This window comes from Saimiri boliviensis, chromosome 10 (genome assembly GCF_048565385.1).
Source record: "Saimiri boliviensis isolate mSaiBol1 chromosome 10, mSaiBol1.pri, whole genome shotgun sequence".
Taxonomy (NCBI): domain Eukaryota; kingdom Metazoa; phylum Chordata; class Mammalia; order Primates; family Cebidae; genus Saimiri; species Saimiri boliviensis.
In genome coordinates this window covers 54,625,045-54,635,383 of record NC_133458.1, presented here as the reverse complement: position 1 = coordinate 54,635,383, position 10,339 = coordinate 54,625,045, and positions in this window count along the sequence as shown.

Sequence of the window (10,339 nt, the reverse complement as noted above, 5' to 3'; positions counted from 1 at the left end):
GCATTCTTTGTATGGTGCCTATTCCTTTGAATTTGTTAAGGTATGCTTTATGGCCTGGAACGTGTTGTATCTTGGTGAATCTTCATGTGAGTGTGCAAAAAATGTGTGTGCTGGTGTTGCTGGATGAATTCATCTACAGATGCCCATTATATCTTGTTAATTGATGGAAGTTCTGTTCAGTTCAGCTATAACCTTACTGATTTTCTACTTGATGGATCTGACTTACCTCAAAGTCCATGGTCAATCACACTACTCACTCCCTTACACACACTCAAATCTCTTGCCCTCTTTGCTACTGTGTATAAACCACAACTGTGTTCCAAGTCAACTCTCTGCATGTACCTTGCCTATCTCCCCATACATCATGAATGTAGTTGGAGAAGAACATTCACCATGCTGACTGCTATCTGTTTGAATTCATAACCACTAACCTCAAGTTGGTCCTGTATGCTGCTGGGCAAACAGGCTGACACTCCCTGGTCCATTTCCAGGGACAGACCCATTCCATCCCCCTCTTGTGGATCACTGTTTCATACCTTCTCATTTCCCTTCCAGTGGCCAACACCTCCTCCTTAATCCTTGCTCTTAGCAGATGACCTTGCTTCCTAGTTCACATTAAGAAATTAGAAGAAGTTTCCACCACCATATCTACACTCATATTTGTGTCCCTATACTCTGCCGCCAGGTGTTTTACTCTCAATTATTTATCTATGCCACTAGCAAATGGCAACCCCTGCCGTTCCGGGCTAGACTGAGCTTGCCTGCTCAGGGGCCACACTGCAGCAATTCTCCTCTCTTTCTCCTGTATCATTCATTTGTCCCTCTCTCTTTGATCTTTCTCATCAGTGCACAGGCTGAAAAACAGTACATTTTTCTAAAATGGCAGGCATGCCTTGGGAGGCTTTTTCATTCCCTTTTTCCTCCAGGGAAGTTGCTCTTCCCCAAGATAGCCACATGCTTCTCTCCCTCTCCTTCGCTAGTCTTTACCAAATGACACCTCTCAGGGATGCCTTCCCTAGCTAAGCTTGCAACCCCTCTGTGGCGGGAACACCCTCAGGTGACCTCAGTGCGCCCTTGAAGAGTCCCTGTCCTCTTGAATGAGGGTAGAACCTGTTACTACTTGATTCTAACTAATAAGATATAGCAAAGGTAATGGGGTGTCACTTCTTTGATTCAGTTACATTATGTGACAAGGTGATGGGCTGTCACTCTCAGGGTTATGTTACATTATTGAAGACTCCATCTCAGCAGACGAGTGAGAGACTGTCCTCACTGGCTTGGAGTAAGCTGCCATGTTGTGAGAGGCCTTTGGAACTAGAAACCCTCTAGGATCTGAAGGCGGCCTCCAGCAGGTATCCATCAAAAAGCAGGGGCCGTCAGTCATCTGAAAATCTGAATACATGATAAATTGGACTTAAATAAAAAATTTAAAACCTCTAATCTTAATTTAAAACATCAGTCATACAACCATAAAGAAATAAATTTTGGACTGGGCATGGTAGCTCACACCTGTAATCCCAGCACATTGGGAGGCTGAGGTAGGCAGATCACTTGAGGTCAGGAGTTTAAGACCAGCCAGGCCAACATGGTGAAACCCCATCTTTACTAAAATATATATATTAGTTGAGCATGCTGGTGCAAGCCTGTAATCTCAGCTACTCAGAAGTCTGAGGCACAAGAATCCTTGAACCTGGGAGATGAAGGTTGCAGTGAGCCAAGAGATCGCACTACAGCACGCCAGCCTGGGCAACAGAGTGAGACAAGGAAGGAAGAAAGGAAGGGAGGGAGGGAGGGAGGGAGGGAGGGAGGGACGGGAGAGAGAGAAAAAGAAAGAAAGAAGAGAGAGAAAGAAAGAAAGAGAGAGAAAGGAAGGACGGAAGAAAGAAAAGAAAGAAGAAAGAAAGAAATGAAAGAAAGAAAGAGAGAAAAGAGAGAAAGAGAAGGGAGGGAGGAAGGGAGGGAGGGAGGAAATGCTGTCAACACCATGAATGAGTGAGCTTGGAAGAGGATTCTTCTCCAGTCCAGATTTCAGATGAGACTGCAACTGCTGACACCTTGATCACAGACTTGTGACGTCCTAGAGAAGAGGTCTGGTGAACCGAAGTTCAGACTCCTGGACCTACAGAAACTGTGAGATAATAAGTGTGTGTGTTAAGCATTTTTATATACCAATAACAAACAGAGAGATAAATCATGAGTGAACTCCCATTCACAATTGCCACAAAGACAATAAAATACCTAGGAATACAATTTACAAGGGATGTGAAGGACCTCTTCAAAGGAACTACAAACCACTGCTTAAGGAAGTAAGAGAGGACACAAACAAATGGAAACACATTAATGCTCATGGATAGGAAGAATCAATATTGTGAAAATGGCCACAATGTCCAAAGTAATTTATAGATACAGTACTATCCCCATCAAGCTACCATTGACTTTCTTCATTGGAAAAAACTACTTTAAATTTCATTTGAAACCAAAAAAGAGCCCATATAGCCAAGACAATCCTAAGCAAAAAGAACAAAGCAGGAGGCATCATGCTACCCAACTTCAAACTATACTACAAGGCTGCAGTAACCAAAACAGCATGGTACTGGTACCAAAACAGATATACAGACCAATGGAACACAACAGAAGCCTCAGAAATAAAACCACACGTCTACAACCATCTGATCTTTGACAAACCTGACAAAAACAAGCAATAGGGAAAGGATTTCCTATTTAATAAATGCTGTTGGGAAAACAGGTTAGCCATATGCAAAAAGTTGAAACTGGATCCCTTCCTTACACCTTATACAAAAATTAATTCCAGATGAATTACAGACTTAAACATAAGACCTAAAACCGTAAAAACCTTAGAAAAAAACCTAGGCAATACCATTCAGGATAAAGGCAAGGGCAAAGACTTTGTGACTAAAACACCAAAAGCAATGGCAACAAAAGCCAACATTGACAAATGGGACCTAACTAAACTAAACAGTTGCTGCACAGCAAAAGAAACTATCATCAACGTGAACAGGCAACCTACAGAATGGGAAAAAGTTTTTGCAATCTGTCCATCTGACAAAGGGCTAATATCCAGAATCTACAAAGAACTTAAACAAATTTATAAGAAAAAAACAACCCCATCAAAAAGTGGGCAAAGGATATGAACAGACACTTTTCAAAATAAGACATTTATGTGGCCAACAAATATATGAAAAAAAGCTCATCATTAGAGAAATGCAAATCAAAACTACACTGAGAAACCGTCTCACGCCATTAGAATGGCAATAATTAAAAAGGTAGGAAACAACAGATACTGGAGAGGATGTGGAGAAATAGGAATGCTTTTACACATTGGTGGGAGTGTAAATTAGTTCAACCATTGTGGAAGACAGTGCACCAATTCCTCAAGGATCTAGAACTAGAAATACAATTTGACCCAGCAATCTCATTACTAAATATATACCCAAAGGATTATAAATCATTCTACTACAAAGACACATGCGCACCTATGTTTATTTCGGCACTGTTCTCAATAACAAAAACTTGGAACCAACCCAAATGCCCATCAATGATAGATTGGATAAAGAAAATGTGGCACATATACACCATGGAATACTATGCAGCCATGAAAAGGATGAGTTTATGTCCTTTGCCAGGGACATGGATGAAGCTGGAAACCATCATTTTTAGCAAATTAACACAAGAACAGAAAACCAAACACTGTATGTTCTCACTCATTAGTGGGAGTTGAACAATGAGAACATGTGGACACAGGGAGGGAAACATCACACACTGGGGCCTGTCTCGGGGTGGGGGGCTATGGGAGGGATAGCATTAGGAGAAATACCTAATGTAGATCATGGGTTGATGGGTGCAGCAAACCACCATGGCGTGTGTATACCTATGTAACAAACCTGCATGTTCTGCACTTGTACCCTAGACCTTAAAGTACAATAAAAATAAATTTAAAAAATAAGTGTATGTGTGTTGTTTTAACCCACTATGTTTATAGTAATTTGTGATGCAGAAAAATTGAAAGCTAATACACCCTAGGTCGGGTGTGGTCGCTCAAGACTGTAATCCCAGCACTTTGGCAGGCTGAAGAAGGTGGATCACAAGGTCGAGAGATCAAGATCATCCTGGCTAATATGGTAAAACCCCATCTCTACTAATAATACAAAAATTAGCTGGGCATAGTGGTGTGTGCCTGTAGTCCCAGCTACTCAAGAGGCTGAGGCAGGAGAATCACCTGAACCCAGGAGGCAGAGGTTGCAGTAAGCTGAGATCACACCACTGCACTCCAGCCTGGTGACAGAGTAAGACTCTGCCTCAAAAAAAAAAAAAAAAAAGGAAAGCTAATATACCCCAAATGCTCCAATGCTCCCTGGGACGCTTTTCTATTTATCTTTTCACCTTAGCACTTAGCACTTTCTGACTTATTTTCTATTTCACTGATTTCTCTTGCTTATGGCCTACGCTTCCCCCATGACTCCCACACAAAAGTTCCGCTAAGACAGGGTTTTTGTCTTTTTTTTTTTTTTCTCTACCATTATATTCTCAGCACCTTCAACAGTCTCAGGGAATATTTGTTGAGTGAATGAATACATGAATGGAGGCTAAATCCTATTACCTAAGCAGAGAAATTCATCAAATGCATATTTATCTCAGGGAGTTAAGACAGAAAAGACAACAGGTTTGTTTTGTTTTTAACTTGCTGTTAAGGAAATGTTTAAGCATTGATTCTACAGCTCATGAGCAGCAGGAGGGGAAAGCATTGATTCAAGACCAACATGATGTGTCCAAGTAATCGCTGCTTACAAGTGTGGCTTATTCCAGGGGTAAATTACAAATTTCTAATTATTTATTTATTTATTTATTTATTTATTTTGTCATCCAATATATAATTTTGACTGTTTCCAATACGTAAGTTCTTAAAGCAGCATTCTTCAAGGTCTTTTAACTTGACTCACATTTTAAAAATACATTTCTTACCAAGCCTCAGCATGTACTGATACATACATAATTGAAACAAAAGTTTCACAAAATAGTACTTATTCTTTTAACACGCTCTGATTGTTTCCCATTGTGTTGCATTCTGTTATATCTCGTTTTTTAAAACTGGACATAGCAGCTGGTAGGTCTTAGAGAAACCCTCCAGGTGATTCTCCGTGAAGACCAAGCCGCAGTCGTCAAGCTTCTCCCAGGCTTGGATTGCTGTGGGTTTGACACTATCCTGCAGTGAGGCTCCCTTTTCTGTGCTGCATGGAAAATAGAAGCACCTGCTGTAGCAGTTAGGGGAGCTGGGGGCAGGCCTGGCATTTTCTTGTGAAACTGACATTGAGTGAGCCTGGATTGAGCCACCTGCTTATACTGCAGCTGAACCAAAGAAACACCAAGCCCCAGAGGCTCATTATCATTAATTTGTGTGAGTGTTTCTATATTTCAAAGACTCTATAATATACAAATAACTACCACAACTAATCTTTAATCACAGTCATGTCTTGGAAGTCTTAATGGTGCCTGAGTCACCAGCAGCTCGTCTTTGAATCTCTGATGGTAAAGTGTTTAAAAGAATCCCTGAAACATTAGCCACCTTACACGATTCCAAATGGCATAACTCGTGAAGATAATGAAAATTATGGTAAAGCACTTTTCATATAGCGCTAACTAATCAGTGAGCCCAGAAAAGCCGATGTTGATGAAGTGCCATCAAGTTATGGCATGAAATGCCACCTGCCGGTAAACCTGGGTCTAATTTGCCTTTGCAAGTAGTTTTCTATCCATTTGGATGTGAAATGAATCCTAAGGATGGCAGATGATAAAGATGCTGCCCCTTCAACACTGATTTGATTGGAAGTGCATTTGTCCTTTCTTTGAGGGTATAGTTTCAGAGGATTTTTCAAATCTCCCTTTGTGTTAGCTCAGCAATGCAGTCAGAAGGGGAGATGCCCCTGGAAACTTCCACCCTTGCTGCCTTCACCCCACCGTCCCGTCCAAAGGCTGAGGTGTGCCAGGGCAAGGAGGGGAAGTGCAGAATGCCAGAACTCAGAGAGAGATCAGGAGCCAGGGAGGCCCAGCATGCTGCTTCTCGCACTTTTTGTCTCCTCTCACAAATTTGGCCCCCATTTCCCTTCCCTTGTGGCTTTGTCCCTGTTATTGTGATTCTCAGCGTTACATGGCCTCAGCTCTCCTGTTTAATGGAAATCTCTGCTAACGTAACATCCTCTTATCATCATGTGGAAGCAACAGCCAAATCCACAATGTGGACGATTCTATAGGACAAATGGCCCAGTTTCTTCACCTCACGAATAGCTGGGTGGAGGAGAAGGGGAGGAACAGTTATAATAGAAGAGAGGAAAGTCATTACTCAGTTTCGGTCTTGTCTCAGAGGAGAAACAGGAGTATAGAGAATTGCTAATTGTGCATCACCCACAATCAATGTTTATCAGCATTCTGTTCTTCTTGCTTCAAGTATTCACTCCAACAGGAGAGTGTGTGTTTGTGTGTGTGTGCTTTTGTATGTGTGTGTGCATGTTGTGAATAGTAGCTATGGTCTCAACGTGTCCCCCTAAATTCATGTATTGGCAACGTAATCTCCCCAGTGCAACCGTGTTGGGAGGTACGGGCCTTTCGGCCTGTAGTGAGGGCTCTGCCTTTGTGTACACATTGATGCCACTGTGAAAAGGGTTTTGGAAGTGAGTTCCCTGTCCTTCCCTCCTCCGCTGTTCTGCCACGTGAGAATAATCTTCCTCCTCTCTTGCCCTTCTACCTTCCATCATGTGAGGCCACAGCAAGAAAGCCCTCATCAGATGCTGGTCCCTTAATCTTGGACTTCTCAACTTCCAAAATTACGAGAGAATAAGTAACCCAGTCTCAGGTTTCTGTTATTGCAACACAAAACAGAAATAATAAAACAACAATATTTTAAAGTAAATCCTAGAGTTTCTATTATTTCACCCATAAGTACTTTAATATATGTCACTTGCAAAGTACACTTCGGCAAACTTTTTTCAGCCTTTGATAAGGGGCTCCACTGGAAGCATCCCTGTGACTTTCCTTTTTTTTTTTTTTTATTATTATTCTCGAGGAGTTGAGGTCTCATTGTGTTACCCACGCTGGAGTGCAGAGGTACTCCACTGGAGTTTGAGTGCCTCAAACTCCTGGGCTCAAGTGATCCTCCTACATAAGCCTCTTAAGCAGCCAGGACTGCAGGCATGTGCCACCATGCCTGGCTGTTTTCGTTTTTGTACAGAAAGGGTCTCGCTATGTTTCCCAGGCTAGTCTCAAACTCCTGGTCTCAAGTGATCCACCTCAGCCTCCCAAAGTGCTGGGATTACCGGAGTGGGAGCCACTTTGCCCGGCCCCCTTTGTCTCTAAGTGAGGGTTTATTCTAAGGACAGCGCTGACAATTATAAAAGCACATTGTTTCTCTCTCTAAATCCTAAGGATAAAATTCCTTCTGGACTGTGCTTAGGAGAAACTTGGGTACCTAATCAAAAGTTCTTTATACAAGATCTGCTAGGAAGCTTAGGTAGAAAGTCTGTGGCCAACCATGTCATATATCTGCACACAGTGAGATGAAATTTTCTATTAGTGTTATTTTCTATTCGAATATGTTCCCCTTCTTGTTTTTCCTTTTTCTTTTTCATCCACTTCAAATTTGTGTTATCTTATTTATTTTTATATCTCTGCAAGCAGAGGCAGAGTGGTGTTTTACAACTAGTTCTCTAAAAAACTGCACATATATGTATATATTTGTTATACATTTTGCTGCTACGAATAATGTATATCCCACACTAAGCAAATAACAGTAAAATACATAATACCCTGTATTGTAAATTCCATGTAGCCAATTAATTCTCACATTTGCTTTAACTGAACTTTGTCAAATCCTTTACTTATCTTGTTGCAATTGACAAGAATGGTTCAGATATGAATGTTGATTGACATTTTTATTTAACAATAAAATAAAAATGAAATAATAAAGATATATGTCAGATGTGAAAACTTCACTCATTCCTTAATGATGTAAACAGCTTCTTTGCGGAACTGGCTCATTGTTTTCAAATACTGGAGGAATATTTCCTCAATTTTTTGTGCTATTCCAAATATAACTACTATAGCTATCACTCACTAAAGTTTACTGTGCACTAGAACCATTCTCTTCATCACTTTGTTAAGTCTAGACAATCAATAAAGCAATTTTTAAAATCCTTGATTTACAGTGTTTGCCCATTTCCATGGTGTAAATACTGCCACCCATGGCCGAGTTCAAGATGCTAACATGTTTCTGAATGTGCATTTAGGAAGAGATGCAAAGTAGGACACCATTCTGTTTCACCATGGAGATTTTCACCATAGAGATACAATAGGCATTAAATACCTCAAGCGTATAGATAACTGTTGAACATAATTAGCAAGTGATGAGTCTGAGTACTTACTACCTTTGTTTTTCATTTAATTTAATTATAAATTTACATAATTTAATTTTAATAATGGCTATGTTTAACAATCAACCTATAAAATTCCTAAAAAATTAACAATAAAATTCGCAAAAGCCAGTGTAAGATGACTCCAACACACCACTGCCTATAAGCCACCTAAAATTATTTTGGAATTAGGTGGGGTATAAAACAGAAAAAGATTGACACATTTGTGGGGACTTCTCTTCTGGGAGTGTTATAGGATGCTATTATAAAAATCCTTCTTTTAGAATACAACAAGATCCTGGATTATAATAACAAACATACTTCGTGAAGTATTGCTGAGCTCATAAGAAAATATGGGCACTCATGCAGGTAGCACTACCTAATGACCAAGCAGAAGCAAGCACAAGTCTCTGGAGGAAGAAATTAAGATGAACCAAACATGTTCCCTCAATTACATGTTAACAAATACAAAGGGAAACAAATCAACATGAATGGGAATCAGGAGAAACAATACACAATAGATTTACATCAATGAGAACCTCAGATATCAAAACTATTGGGAACAAAATGACTGTGTATGAAATGTTTAAAGAAAAAGGTGGAATCAGAAAATTAAGAAGAAACAGGGAACCAGAAAGATTTGAAAATAATTTGTATGAAAATTTTAGACAGGAAAAATATTATTAAAACTAAAAAGAGGAAATGGCTCAAACAGAATATAAGATATACTGGAAAAAGGAGGAAACTGGAAAATAGGCCCAAAGAAACTACCCTAAATTAAGCACATAGAGTTCTTGAAAATGAAATATGAAAATAAAGAGGAATGGAAGATAGAAAGTTTAGCAAATGCCCTCTAATCCAAAATGGAAGAACGAAGAAAAATGTAAAGTTATAGCATCTAAACATTTTTATAAACTCCTGAGACATAAATACATACATTAAAAAGACATGTATATTAGTCCATTCTCACACCACTAATAAAGGCATACGTGAGACTAGGTAATTTATAAAGAAAAAGAGGTTTAATGGACTCATAGTTCCATGTGGCTGGGGAGGCCTCCCAGTTATGGCAGAAAGCAAAAAGCATGTCTTACATGGCAGAAGGCAAGAAAGAATGAAAGCCAGGAGAAAGAGGAAGCCACTTATAAAAGCATCACATCTTGTAAGACCTATTCACTACCACAAGAACAGTATGGGGGAAACCACCATCATGATTCAATTATCTCCCACCCAGTCCATCCCACAACACGTGGGAATTATGTGAGCCACAGTTCAAGATGAGATTTGCATGGGGAAACAGCCCAACTGTATCAAATGGATAAATAAAAAGAAATTCCTACCTGGATACAAAACCACAAAACAACAAAGATAAGCCCAAAAGCAGTCCAAGAAGAAAGACAGCTTGTTCACAAGTAGTGACAATTAGACCACTAGCCAGCTTCCCTACAGCTATGAAGGAAGCCACAAAAGGGCGGGAAAATATTGCTGAAAGAAAATAACTGTCAACATATTTGGTTGGTGCAAAAGTAATTGCGGGTTTTTCCATTACTATCAAATGGCAAAAACTGCAGTTGCTTTTGCACCAACCTAATATAGAATTAGACAACCAGCCAATTGTCTTTCAAGAAGACAAGGTGGTGAATAAGCAAACAGAGAGTTCACCACCCAGAGGACTGCACAGAAGGAAGGACGTGCTTCAGAAGAAAAGACAGATTTCAGACGGAAGGATTGTGAATAGAGACATTCATAAGCATGGAAGTAAAAATAAAAACTAACTGTATAAAATAATAACAACTTTTAATGTTTAGGGTTAAAAAGACATTAAAATGCTCAACAACAATCTGGAAGTAAGGAGGGGAGCTCTGAGTTAAAATGGTCTTCAGATCTCGTACTGACAGAAAGGAATTGAGATCTTGATCGAA